This window comes from Ovis canadensis, chromosome 1 (assembly GCF_042477335.2).
Source record: "Ovis canadensis isolate MfBH-ARS-UI-01 breed Bighorn chromosome 1, ARS-UI_OviCan_v2, whole genome shotgun sequence".
NCBI classification, from domain to species: Eukaryota; Metazoa; Chordata; class Mammalia; order Artiodactyla; family Bovidae; genus Ovis; species Ovis canadensis.
The window spans coordinates 278,207,978-278,222,712 of record NC_091245.1 but is presented as its reverse complement, the minus strand read 5'-3'; the positions used below and the strand labels follow the sequence as shown (position 1 = coordinate 278,222,712).

The following is a 14,735-nucleotide window of genomic DNA, read 5'->3' as shown; positions in this document are numbered from 1 at the left end:
TAAGAAGAGTGTATATTTCTCTACATGTTATATTTGCTATATCTAAAAATCATTTATTTAGGATGAGATGTAATGTCTGATTTTCTTAATGTAACATAAGTAATAGGTGGTAGAGTGAAGAATAGTGTTCAAAGATTTTTGTTCTTATGTTATTGTTGACTAGCAGATAGTTGTTAAAAGAAATATTTTGAAAAATAGCACTTGAAAATTAGAAATACGGATTATATTTTAAATTTGTGTTACGTTTATGGGTTAGTATTTAGAATTGATTTTTATCACAAGCTGTGTTTTAAATAGTGGTTAGATTTTCCATTTTCACATATGTCATATTCACTTGTTTTCAGCCAAATTATAGAAGTTCTGTATTTTTTTTTTTGAGAGGTGGCATGCAAGGCTGTTTCCTGGAAAATTTGAAATGGAACCTTCTCAATAGAAAGATGTCTTTGAGTCCATTACTCATACACCTGTGGATTGCCAGCATTCTTAGGTGTCATGGCCTGTCTTCCAGATTACCTCTTCCTGATTCACATTTGACACCTCCCCTTAACATCCTTAACCCATGCTGTTAGCTTATGAATGGTGTGGGAGGGAAAGCTGTGTGACTGAACTATTTCACGTATCTTTATGAATATTTTATAGCCCTTTACTTTCTTACAGATTATTCTTTTATAAGAAGAATGCTTGCTTTTTGACATTTTGACTATTAGCATGTCTCAGGGAAGGGAAAATGGTCATGTAGCAGTGTTTAAGGAAATGTCTTTGGTCTTGTTGCCCAGGTGAGGGCTGCCTCTCTCTATATATACACACAGATACACACATACATATATGTCTCTATAATAGAGAACAGCGGTAGACTTGGGAAATTATCTTAAGAAGGTGACTGTTAAGGTTTACATTCTAGTTTTTAAATTGCTTGAGACCTTTGTGAAACGGAGCAATGCTTCAGATTGTTTTCACTGCATTGTGTATATGTGTAGAAAGCGACGGTGGGCTGTGGGGCTGAGCTACACAGCAGATGCTTGTCCCCTGCAGTTGGTGGGCCAGACGGCTGAAGATGAATCTCCCTGTCTGCACGGAGGCATCAGGGTCCTTTGAGGAGTAAAACCGAGACCCAATACCCCAGCCTCCTCCCTCCTCTCAAGGGGAGTTGATTTCATCTTCCTTGCCTGCAGGCAGCTCCCTCTGTGAGCAGGCTCTGAGGCCAGCCCTTTCTGCTGTGACTTGGCCCTGAGCCTGGGACTGCTGCTAATTCTGCCACTGCCTCACAAGGGGGCCTTGTGAAGGTCAGTTCCTGGATAGAAAGGCAGGCCTTTTCTGAGTCCTGCCTCCACTTTCACTTTCACGGAGTCGCCATGAGGTCTGTGGCCAACGCCTGCCCCGAGCCCTACTGGTGGATGCTAGGGGCTGCTTTTTCCTTGCCAAAAACTTTTTTTTCCCCCTTTAGGGCCTGGTAGTTTTGGAGTTCTTTCAGAAGGCCAGTGGCTCTGGATGGCTCAGCTTTGCAGTCCAGTTTCCCTACATTTCCTTTTGGTTGTCTGCTTGCCTCTGTTTTCTTTTCCTTCTCTCCCTCTTCCCCTTCATTTCTTCTCTTTTTTCTTTGTGATGATTTTAGTTGTTTCTTCTTTAAAAAAAATGGTTAGAAAACTCAGTGTGAAAATTATTTACTGGTAAAGAGGGATTAAATGTGTTTAAAAATTTTTAAATATAAACATATGTTCTTATACATCTAGTACTTTTTTCATTTAGCAGTATATTATGGGCAAGAAATGCAGATTTATATTATCTCTTTTAATAGTTGCGTAGCGTTCTATTCTGTGGATATATGATAGTTATTTAACCAGTTCTCACTGATGACTCAATGGGTCATTACAGTTTTTCACTATTTAATATAATACTACATTCAAAATACTTTTGATAATGTTTGTATTATTTCCATAGGATAAATTCTGGAAGTAGACTTACTAGATGGAAGGGTAATTACGTTATGAAAATTTCTTAATCTTACTGCCACAGTCTACATGTTTAACTCCAATCAGTGATTTTTGAGATGGTTTCTTTTTTAAGAAACGTCAACAGCAGGTATTAATATTTAGAAAGAAAACTCTTTGCTGATTTTTATACATGAAAAGTAGTATCTTGCTCTAGTGTACAATTTTAATGCTATTGACCATTTGTATTTATTTTATAATTGTTTCCTTCATATCGTTTGTCTCTTATTCAGGTGTTTTCCCTCGTATTTAAGTACTAAATTATGTATTAGGAAGATAGACCCTTTCCTGCAGTATTGGTTGTGTTCTGGTTGCCGTATCTCATTTTTATTTTTATTTGGCTTTCGCTACCCAGTTGAGGTGCTGCTTTGTCTTTGCTTCTTTGTTTTTAGGCCGTATAGACATTTTATGTTTTATGTAACAAATAACGTCTTTTTACATACCTTTTTTCCCCTTTTAGTGTTAAAGTTTTTAATGTAAAATTCTAATCAATTTATGAGCTTCCCTGGTGACTCAGATGTAAAGAATCCACTTGCAATGCCGGAGACCGGGGTTTGGTCCCTGGGTCGGGAAGATCCCCTGGAGAAGGAAATAACTCCCCACTCCAATGCTCTTGCCTGGAGAATCCCATGGACGGAGGAGCCTGGTGGGCTACAGTCCATGGGGTTGCAGAGTTGGGCACAACTGAGCGATTAACAGTTTTATAATCAATTTAGGGTTTTTAAATGTTAATCTTTCAGTTTGAATTCTGTGTTCTGTGTTTCATTGGTTTTGCAGACATTGACGTGCACACACACACAGTCGGGAATGTACAGAAGAGCTACCAACTGGCGTGACCACCAACCTCTGCTGCCATGTCTGTAGGAGGAAGCTGCTGGTCTAGTACAGGGATGTTCATGCAGTTATTTTGTTCATGAACCACAGTAAGAGACTTTAAATCACCGCTCAGCGCTCACGCACGCAGCGTCACATGCGGGCGGGTGTGTGTGTGCTGCAGATGCACCTGTGCTCTCCATTTCGGGTGGCACGCCGCCTCACGTGCGCGATGCCTGGTTATTGGGGGGAACACCTGCCATGTGTGGCTTACCAGGTTGCTCGCATTATGCACAAAAGTGGCACCACACAGCTTGCGAAACACTGGTGCAGTGAGCTGGACACTGAGCTGCCTTCTGAGGCTACTGGACAGCAGATGCAGATACCTTGCCGATGTAGCAGATCAGACGGCCTGGGTTGTATCTAAAAGCATCCAAATTAAAACGAAACTTTCTAGGTCAGCAAAGGTATTTTCAGGTGGAATTCAGCCTGCTAACTTGGGCCCCTCCCCAAAAAGCAAAGTAAAGTGCAAGTCCCTCACCCTATCAGTAGCGGTGAAGTGTTTTAAAGGAATAAGGCATGCTCCCAACTGTGGACCGTGGGTGAGACTCTTGAGTGGCACTGGTCTAGATGCTGATCTTTGGGTTCTTCTTAGTACTTGCCTGCTCTAAACTTCCGGGCCTGTCTGACAACTCCTGAACATGGCAATGAGATAAGATGGCCTCACTCAGTTTTCTGATTTGATTAAAAATAATGCCTGTAATGGGGTCTGCAAAAGAAGAATATGAGGAGAGTGTTCTAGATACCTGAATTACGTTGCAAGCTGATTAAGGGGGGAGGCGAATATTGTCCTTTCCATGTCAAGCAAAGGTGACAACAATACCCAGCAACTGTGTCCAAAATCAAAAGATGTTATTGGATAACCAGTAACAGTCAGGTGAGTTGAGTATTACTGAAACAGACAGCAGCATTTAGATACTTACTGAATCTTGCATGTGGTGTGTGTGTGTAGATGTATGTATGTATGCATGCATACCTACAAAATTATTTGGGGATCTGATTTTCTAGTTTGTGGGCAAGGTGTATACCTACAAGAGAGCTTCTGTGAGGTACAACCATTAAGACTCACTTTGGTACTTGCGTAATTGTAGTGGAACCGTGGAGCCATTAGGCTCCAGATGGAACTTTAATCTGGCTTCTGATTGAGCCGAGTGTCCTTATAGAGTCTCTAAGCATCTGTTTTGGAAATATATGTGACATTATTCAAAATTTGTACAAATTAAGCCACCCTTGGGTTATAATTCAATTTTTCTTTATTGAGAAATGTATTGTAAACAGTTTTATGCAATCAAGCAAAACTAGCCTATACCCATTATTTATTTGCCTGTTAGCCAGTCATTTATATTTTTGTGATTAAACTCTTAATTGATTTAAGAAGGCTCACATTATATTTCTAAAGTTGTAATGTGTATATGAATTGTGAAGCGTTGTTTCCTAGTTTCAAATGCGCCTCTGAATGGGAGGCACCCCACGCAACCTGCCTTCTTCCGGAGGAGGCTCGTCTTCTCCCACAGTGGCTTTTGCAGAGGGAGGGGCTCCGGGGCGTCTGCGAGCGCCGTGTGGGCAGGGCACCCGCTCTGGTTCCTGTGTCTCCGCTTGTCTACAGGCTTCCTCCACTGTCCCAGGGTGGCTGTCACTCAGGAACAGACAGCTCCAGTTCCAGCCAGAGAGAGCAAGGGCTTTTCTTTCTCCTCATCACAGACTACAAGTTCTTTTCTTGAGTTTTATTAGTCCTGTACAGACCACATGCCTTTTAATTAATTATTCTCCTATTTACAGAAACAGAAATTAGAATCCTTTTGTGGGAAGAAATACTAGTTAGGTATTTCATAGTCCCTTTGGCTTTTCTTGTTAAGTAGAGACTGGAAAATTACTTTTTATTTGTGGAAGAAAAGTATTTGTCATATTTGTCTATGACAAACTTAGACAGTGTATTAAAAAATAGAGATCCCGCTTTGCTGATGAAGTTCTGTTTAGTCAAAACTGTGGTTTTTCCAGTAGTCACACACAGATGTGAGACCATAAAGAAGGCTGCCTGCTGAAGAATTGATGCTTTTGAACTGTGGTGCTGGAGAAGATTCTTGAGAGTCCCTTTGACAGCATGGAGATCAAACCAGTCAATCAAACCTGAATATTCATTGGAAGGACTGATGCTGAAGCTCCAATACGTTGGCCATTTGATGCAAAGAGCTGACTCACTGGAAAAGACCTTGATGCTGGCGAGGATTGAGGGCAGGAGGAGAAGGGGCTGGCAGAGGGGTGGATGGTTGTCCATCACCGACTCAGTGGACATGAGTTTGAGCAAACTCTGGGAGATAGTGAGGGATGGGGAAGGCTGGTGTGCTGTAGTTCATGGGGTTGCAGTGAGTTGTATATGACTTAATGACTGAACAGTGACAATGATAAGTATTACATGGACCAGCTAAAGTGTGAGAAGATTGCATTATTAAATAAATGTTAGTGATGTTTTCTAAGGGTAGTGTCATGTATGTTCTCCCTATGCTTGTCCTTTCCCCCAAAGTAATACTTTACAGTTCTTTGGACCCATGGTCGTCAGTGGCTTGCCTTGCTGTATGTGGCTAAGTTTCATTTAAAAAAAATTTTTAGTATATTGTTTTTGAAATATAAAAATGATACAAATGAATTTATTTACAAAACAGAAATAGATGCACAGACATAGAAAACAATGTTATGGTTACCAGGAGTTTCCTGGTGGCTCAGTGAAAATAATCCACCTGCCAATGCAAGAGACGCAAAAGATGCCAGTTTGATCCTTGGGTCAGGAAGGTCCCCTTGAGGAGTAGATGTGAACCCACGCCAGGAAGATTCCACGGACAGACGAGCCTGATAGTCTACAGTTGGTGGGATCGCAGAGAGTCAGACACGACCGAGAGACGGAGCACAGCACGGTGGTTACCGAAGAGGATAAGAGCAGGGGAGGTTAGGAGGGAGAGCTGCATTAGGAGACCGGGGTTGACATACACGCATGTCCACACACTACTCTGTATGCCTTCTGAGTTCAGTCGCTCAGTCGTGTCCGACTTCGTGACCCCATGGACTGCAGCATGCCAGGCTTCCCTGTCCTTTTCCAACTCCCGGAGCTGCCTCAAACTTCATCTTCATCGAGGCAGTGATGCCATCCAACCATCTCATCCTGTGTCATCCCCTTCTCCTCCCACCTTCAATCTTTCCCAGCATCGGGGTCTTTCCCAATGAGTCAGTTCTTCCCATCAGGTGGCCAGAGTATTGGAGTTTGCGCTTCAGCATCAGTCCTTCCAGTGAATATTCAGGATTGATTTCCTTTAAGATTAACTAGTTGGATCTCCTTACAGTCCAAGGGACTCTGAAGAGTCTTCTCTAGCGCAACAGTTAGAAAGCATCAGTTCTTCGGCTCTCAGCTTTCTTTACTGGTTTGAACCCTATGTTGCGCTTATTTGGACTTCCAGTGTCAGAATATTCATGTGATACATATTATTCTTCACTTTGCTTTTTTTTTTTTTAAAAATAGGATTATCATAGCACTTTTCTACATGAACACCAAGATCCTCACATTTTATTTAGAGCCTCATGGTATTTCAAAGTAGGGATGTATAGTGTATAGTATCAAGATAGTCTTTCTTGATGCCAGATCTCATCACCTTATTCCTGTGAAAAGTTCCCCTCTCTTCTCCTACAGAGGCAATTCTTAGGGCAGGGAATATTCACTTCCCAAGGATGGGCAAATCTGAATCTTGTGTGTGTGTTTTAAAATTCTGTCCCTAAAATTTTGATATACTTTCTTGGTTGAAAACTCCTCTTGTAATAAGAACTGAAACCAGAGATGACAAAGGTTGTAATTTCCTTAGTCATCAGATCTTCTTGCCCCCTGCAATCTAATAATTTTGAATTTCTTGCGTTTTCCTTGGCTAGGAATCTCCTGTTTTCTGTTCTTTTTTACTTTTTTGCATTGATACGTTTTTGCATTGATACGTTTTTACCCCATTTTAATCCACTTTACTTCTTGTACTGTTCATCTTGAAGCTTTACCCCATGATGTTCCCCTCTGGATTATTACTTTGCTGTTAAGCTGTTCCCTAAGAGCACTTGTAATTTGTTTTACACGTAACTTGCTTCTCCTGGATCTTGAGCTCCTGAAGGGCAGGGCGGCAGCGTGGGCTTTACGTTTTTGTGTGTGGATACTGCATATGGTGGCACCTGTGCATGAACTGTGTGATTATATGAATGAACTTTAATGGAATAACCATGGAAACCTATTTAAGCATATTGATGTTTCTATGTGAAACAGCTAAACATTCAATATTTAAAGTTGCTGAATATGTATTTATTATTGATAATAACTTGGAGTTGCAGAGAGGCTTTAATCACACACCTGGTAATAGGCAACAAGTTAAAGTTTAAAAATCTGCACAGGGAGGAGCAGAGCAGATACGCAGAGTCTCTGAAGAGGAAGAATGCCTGAGGGGTTTGCAGGCCTGGCTGCTTCCTGATTGACTTGTGTGGATGCGGCTGAAGAAGGAGCACGGCCATCTGGGTGGGGAGTAGACTGGTCTGCCGTCTCTGAGGAAGGAAAGGCTCAGAGGCTGACGTTGGCAGCACGCATCCCAGCACCAGCTGGGAGGTTTTTAATGTTCTGGTTTCTACCTCTAAAAGATACATATATATATGTAGATAGTTTTCTTTACAGGTGGAATAGCAATGAAGAGAGAGACTTGAGCAGACAGGGTTGAGTCATGGCTTTGTTACTGGCTATCTGTGTATCCTCAGCAATATCTCACCTCTTTGTGGCGCAGTCTTTCCATCTGTAAAACGGTGCTGGTGCTACTACCTGCTTCACAGAGCTGTGCTGAGTTTAAGTGAGGTGACATGTGCACGTTTCCTAGAACTGCTGCTGTTACCAGTGTTGCGTGCGAGGAGCTGTTAGGTCTTGGTGCCTGCTTCTCCTGTCTTTTGTTCTAAAAATCTATACTTGTTTCAGTTAGTTGACTTTCTGTAATGTCAGAATCCCCTTTCTAGACAGCGTGGCTAAAGGCCAGATCTCTGGAGCCTTTTCAACCCTAGGGGAATGGCTGCTCTTGCACGACGCCTTTTGAGAGCCAGTCGCTGCGTTGTTCCGACAAGTCCACGCTTCACCTCAGCGACACTGTGGGTCCAGGAGCTTGAATGTTACCCTACTCGAATGTGGTTGTGTGTGTGTGTTTTGATATATATATATATATATATATATATATATATATCTGTATGTTTGATAATAATTGAACTGTAGTTCCTATCCAGTTCATCCTTTTCTAGTAAAAAAAGAAAAAAAAATGAGAGGATATAAAATGCATTCAGCACAGAACTATGCTTTCTATTTTTTTTTAAAAAGTATTTGACCTGTACTGGAATGAAATCCCGGAGAGTGGGGTCTGGGTTTCGGTGTTTATTTCTGTTTTTCTTTGGATTGTATTTGCAAGGGGTGCCTGAAATTAGCTCAGGTTTAAAAGATATTTGCACAGCAGGAAGGGAAGTAGGGCTTTCATGGAAACCTGAGAACAAGGCTTGCTTTTAAGATGACAGGGAGTAATTTCGATTTTAAGGGAAGGTGCCAAAGCAGGCCTCTAGCTGTTACTCTCTGTGGCATCTTCCCGTCTGGCTACTGACAGAGGTTTCTGCTTCCACGTCGTTTCCGTTTGCGTTGCCACCTTTTCTGCTGCAGGAGCCGAGGCAGCAGGCGGGGCTTCTTCAGAGGCCTCTAGCTCCAGCAGCTAGAAAGGCTCCAAGAGCCTGAAGCAGCCGCTGCCTGAAGCCAGGTGGTGGCGGTCCTCCTTCCTGATGAGTCTGCCGCCCGGCTGAGGGCGGGCCTTTGCTGTTGCTGTGGCGCGGGGCTGCACGGCCGTGCCCCCGGGGCTGGGTTCAGGGTAGCTTCTGGTGGACAACGATGTGGCTGCCGTGTCAAGGAGAGCGTGCTCGTCTGCAGTGGCTGAGAAGCCGGCTCGCTTTGGTCTGAACGCTCTTCCACTGAAGGCTGTTGGGTGGATGCGGGGATACACTATTTTATTGGCTGCCCGTTAGCTGTATTTGTTTCCTAGGCCTTCCAGAACAAAGTACCGCACGTTGGATGGCCGGCATTGTAGACATTTATTATCTCATGTTTCCACGGGCTAGGAGTCTGAAAGCAAGGCGTCAGCAGGGTTGGTTCCTTTTGAGCACTATGAGAGCGTGTGGTTCTTGAATCTTGATTATTTATTTAAATGTCTGTATCTCTTCAGTAATTAGCATATTTACTGAAGATAGTTGTCTTAGAGTTTTAGTATTATAGTAAATACAGTATTTGGATGCCAGGATATAAAATGATTAATAACATTGAAAATGTTGGTGCATTTCATTTAAAAAATTGATCTCTTTGGTCAATGTATACATTTTCAATAGAATAATTTTTCATAGGAAGGTGCCTCCTACATAATGGATGGGCAGCTAAGAGTTTTATGTCCAGACAAGCTGATTTAAATTAATTATATATAAAATTTCTTTTTAATCTTTTGTTGCAGTGAATCTAAAGAGACAGTTACAGATTTAAAGTAAAATGACATCTGATTAAATTATCAAACTGATTTGTTAGTATTCAAATCATTCTGCTAAAATAAATGTGCTTTCTTCGTTTCTGTATTACATTTAAAATGCAGTTGTGACCTATAGGAATTAAAACAATGTTTTAGCATTCTCCTTTGACTTTGAATGTTTTAATTTTGAATTCTTCCGTTTAGAATGTCAATATTAGTTGAAATTTTATTTAACCTGATTTCTTAAGTTTAATTATTCCAATTTGATTGTTTGAGAAATATACTTCCTCCCGCCAAAATAAACATATGTTTGTTAAGCAGATAGGAATTTTATGAATTGTCTTACCATTAGAAAAAGCCCTCAATTTTTAAATTCATTTAATGTATTTCAACATTTTCCTAATGTAGATGTTCATGGAGGAAGTTAAAGTTGGTTGCTAAAAGAAGCTCTTCTCTCTCCCTCCCTTCTTTTTATTTAGTTATTTATTGACTACTCCTCATGGCATGCAGGATATTTCCTCCAATAGGGCTTGAACCCGTGCCTGCTGTACTGGAAGTGCAGTCTTAACTATTGAACCTCTAGGGAAGTCTCCTTAGTCCCCTTTTACCTTTTATTTTGAAATATTTTAGACTTCAGAAGAGTTACAAAAATAGTACTTATCACCCAGTTTCTCCTAATGGAGACATTTTGCTGTGCTGTGCTCAGTTGCTCAGTCATGTCCGACTCCATGTGACCCCGTGGACTGCAGCCCGCCAGGCTCCTCTGTCCATGGGGATTCTGCAGGCAAGAATACTGGAATGGGTTACCATGCCCTCCTCCAGGAAACACTTTATATAACCCCATATAGTATAGTTTCCAAAACTGAGAAATTAACACTGATATAGTACTGTTGACTAAATCACTGATTTTTTTGCAGGTTTCACCAGTTTTTCTCTAATTCCTTTTTTGTTCCTGGACCCAGCCTCAGAACTCACATTACATTTTGTTGCCGTGTCTCTCTAGTCTTCCCTGGAGTGTCATAGATTATTCTTCAGTCTTTCCTTGTCTTTCGTGACCTTGAGACTTGGGAAGAGTACTGATCATGAATGTAGACTGTCTCTCAGTTCGGCTTGTTTTGGCCTGGAGAATTCCCTGGACTGTGAGGCCACAAAGAGTCAGACACGGCTGAGCGCTTTCACTCTAGGCTCTCTTGATCAGTTGTGGTTAAGCATTCTTGGGAAGCAGACTGAAGAGGTCAGGTCAGTGTATCCTGCAAGTGGTACATGTTGTCTTATTACTGGTAAGGAGGCTGCTTATTTACTTACCAGTTAATTTTTAAATTCAGGTGAGAGTCACGTAACATGAAATTGACTGTCTTGAAGTGACAGTGTTGTATAACCCAGTGCCTCTAGTTGTGAAGCATTTTCATCACCCCAGAGGAAACCTGCGCTCAGCTGCTCCCAGTTCCCTCATGCTCCCAGCCCCCACGCCCAGTCTGCCTCTATGGTTTACTGATTCTGGATATTTCATATAAATGGAATCATACAATACGTGTTCTTTGGTTTCCGGCTTCTTTCGTCCAGTATAGTGTTCCCAAGGCTCGTCCGTTTTCAGCGTTTATCTGGCGCTTCCTTTCTTTCTGTGCTTGAACAGCACTTCATTGTGTGTGCGCCACAGTTTCTTTATCTGTTCTTCGGCTGATGGGCACCTGGGCTCTTTCTCCCTTCTGGCTCTTGCGAACGCTGCTGCTGTGAATAAACACGCACGTACAGGTAGTTATTGAATTGTTGGATCATAGGGTCATTCTAGCAAGCTTTCTGGTGCAAGTATTCTTTAATTTTACTGATTTTCATTTGATTGATTTTTATATTCTTACAGAACAATAAGGTACCACAAAATTCAGAGTAAAAATATTCTGTGTCAATTTTATGTGTCAGAGTGAGTTATGTTTTAAAACCAGGAAGTATTTGTCATTCTGATTAAGCTGTTTTTTTTTCTGGATTTGATTGTTAACAGACTTTCACCTGTTTTTCCCATTTATAGTGATAAGATACAGTGCTAGAGTCCTAGAGTTTTGTTGTATTTTATGTATTATCAGGTGATGTTGTATTGCTCTGTCCTTATTTTGGATAATTTATCGTGCACTATACAGGAAATGTACTAGTTTAAGGAATTGCCTATAACAAATAGCCTGTACTACAGTGTATGGGGCACTTCTCTGGTGGCTCAGACAATAAAGAATCTGTCTGCAATGTGGGAGACCCAGGTTTGATCTCTGTGTTAGGGAAGATCCTGTGGGAGAAGGAAAGGGCAACCCACTCCAGTATTCTTGCCTGGGGAATCCCGTGGACAGAGGAGCCCGGTGGGCTCCAGTCCATAGGGTCACAAAGAGTCAGACATAATTGAGCAACTATCTCTAACACAGTGTATGGAAGCTTTTTATACTTTTAAGTATATTTTTTGTTTCACATTTGAGACTTTTATATAGTTTTGAACCTTCTTTTGTAATGATTTGTTTTCACAAGATAGATAAATGTAATGTCTTGATTTTTAAATTGCTTTATACTTTTCCATATAGATAGAGAAAGGAGGAATGATAACTCTATTAAAAAGTTGCTAAGATGATGAGTGAGAAAGGAAGGTCCTCTACTTAAGAATAGGAGAGATCTATGATGGATGGCCTTTAGTCCAATTTCCCTTAATCTTGAGTTGCTGGGAAACCTGTATGTAGTGCCTGAATGTATTTCCCCCAAAGAGGAGTATGACTTAGTTCTTCTGTGGCTTAAAATAAAATCTTTGGTCCTAGGTTGTCTTGTTCCAAAAATACCGGTCTTTTATGCCAAGCTCATTGCCCCGGGAGATCTCCCTCTCCCCAGTGGTAGAAGCTCTGGCAGACCTGAGGCTTTCAGAGTGAGTCAGAGGGGCCGTGAGCTTCTGGCATGGGTATGAGTTTCAGCTCCGGCATTTTCAGTCTTCTTGGGCTCTAAGCTATAGGATAAAACTCAGGGTCTACTCTCGATCTGACAGTAGACATCTCCTGTTCACGCTGGTCCTGTAGCCTAGTGGTCTTCATTGTAGTGGGGAGGAAAACTTGGAATTTTTATGGAAAATGAGTAAATTAATGGACAAAACATTTGAGAACAGCTTGAAGCTACAGATGAACTCTGTACTGAGGTTCCTGAGGTACAGGAGATACCTGTACCTGGACTGAGGTACAGGAGGTACCTGTACCTGGACTGAGGTACAGGAGACAGGGCTCAAGACCATCCCCATGGAAAAGAAGTGCAAAAAAGCAAAATGGCTGTCTGGGGAGGCCTTACAAATAGCTGTGAAAAGAAGGGAAGTGAAAAGCAAAGGAGAAAAGGAAAGATATAAGCATCTGAATGCAGAGTTCCAAAGAATAGCAAGAAGAAATAAGAAAGCCTTCCTCAGCACACAATGCAAGGAAATAGAGGAAAACACCAGAATGGGAAAGACTAGAGATCTCTTCAAGAAAATTAGAGACACCAAGGGAACATTTCATGCAGAGATGGGCTCGATAAAGGACAGAAATGGTCTGGACCTAACAGAAGCAGAAGATATTAAGAAGAGGTGGCAAGAATACACAGAAGAACTGTACAAAAAAGATCTTCACGACCCAGATAATCGCGATGGTGTGATCACTCACCTAGAGCCAGACATCCTGGAATGTGAAGTCAAGTGGGCCTTAGGAAGCATCACCACAAACAAAGCTGGTGGAGGTGATGGGATTAGTGGAGGAGATGGATGAGTGTGAGTGAGCTCCGGGAGTTGGTGATGGACAGGGAGGCCTGGCGCACTGCGATTCATGGGGTCGCAATGAGTCGGACACGACTGAGCGACTGAACTGAAGCTGCGGAAACTTTCTGTCTCTGTTGGCAGTTCTCAAAAGTCAGACGGCGCTCTGAGGGCCCCCACCTCCAGGCAGTGTGTCAGTGGCAGAGAGAGAACTCCAGAGAGGGAACCTTCCACCCTAGAGTGGTGTCCCTCCATTTCTAGTGTGTAGACTAGGGCAGCAGATTTGAACAGAAAACTCTTGCTCCTCGCAGTTCAGGTGTCCCTCTCCTCCCCTCTGTGTCTCGCTCCCCAGTGAGCTGGCTGATTGGTCGCAGTGCCAGTTGGCTGGGGAGCTCCCTCAGGCTGTTGCTGAGGTTCGGGCAGCTGGGCTGATGGCAGGTAAACTCAGGGCTGCACGTTTGGGAGCTGGAGTGTCTATAGTCGGTGATGCTTGCTGATAACAAGGCGAGTATATTTGTGAACAATTTCTTTCTCCTTTGGGAAACTCATTCTTGCTTTTTAAGAATTTGAAATATGCTACATTTTTGAGTGTTCAATTTTTAAATAAAAATGTTTATGAATTACAGAGAGCTAAAGAATACTTAAATGATATTTAAGAATTCTTTAGATACAGCATGGGTACTGTATAGCTAATAGTACTGTATTGTGTTTCAGAGTTGCAAAGGGAGTACATCTAAGAAGTTCTCAGCACAAGAAAAAAATTGGCAACTGTGTGCTAATGGATGTTAGCTAGACTGATTGTGGTCATTTTGGTGTATATACTAATATCACTGTGTATAAAATAGGCTACAAGGATATACTGTAGAACATAGTGAATAGAGCCAGTATTCTATAACTGTAAATGGCATATAACCTTTAAAAATTGTAAGTTACTGGGATCATCCTGGTGGTCTAGGGGTTAAGATTTCACCTTCTAATGCAGGATTCAGTCCCTGGTCTTGGAGCTAAGATCCTGTATGCCTTGTGGTCAAAAAAGGCCAGAACATAAAAACAGAAGCAATATTGTAATAAATGCAATACATAAAAATATTAAAAATTAAGTTACTGTGTTGTACATCTGAAACTTGTGTAATACCTCAATAAAAAAAATGATGGAAAAATATAAATATTGATCCATATGGTACACCTAGGGAAAACCAATAGGCCATTAAGTGAAGTGCGAAGTGAAAGTGCTCAGTCGTGTCTGACTCTCTGCGACCGCGTGGACTGTATCCACGGAGTTCTGCAAGCCAGAAGACTGGAGTGGGTAGCCTTTCCCTTCTCTTGGGGATGTTCCCAACCCAGGGATCGAACCCAGGTTTCCCAAATGGCAGGTGGATTCTTTACCAGCTGAGTCACAAGGGAAGCCCAAGAATACTGGAGTGGGTTGCTTGTCCCTTCTCCAGTGGATCTTCCTGACCCAGGAATCGAACCAGGGTCACCTGCATTGCAGGCGGATTCTACCTAAATTAAATCCCTTATGAATATACAGTGGAAGTGACAAATAGATTCAAGGGAGTACATCTGATAGACAGAGTGCCTGAAGAACTATGGACGGAG

At 41.9% G+C, this 14,735-nt stretch overlaps 1 protein-coding gene across 22 annotated transcripts in view; it reads left to right on the top strand.

The window, feature by feature from the left end:
* TBC1D5 (TBC1 domain family member 5) overlaps positions 1-14,735 on the top strand; it is a 593,981-nt gene that overhangs the window by 91,836 nt on the left and 487,410 nt on the right. The gene's annotated exons all lie outside the window — the stretch shown is intronic.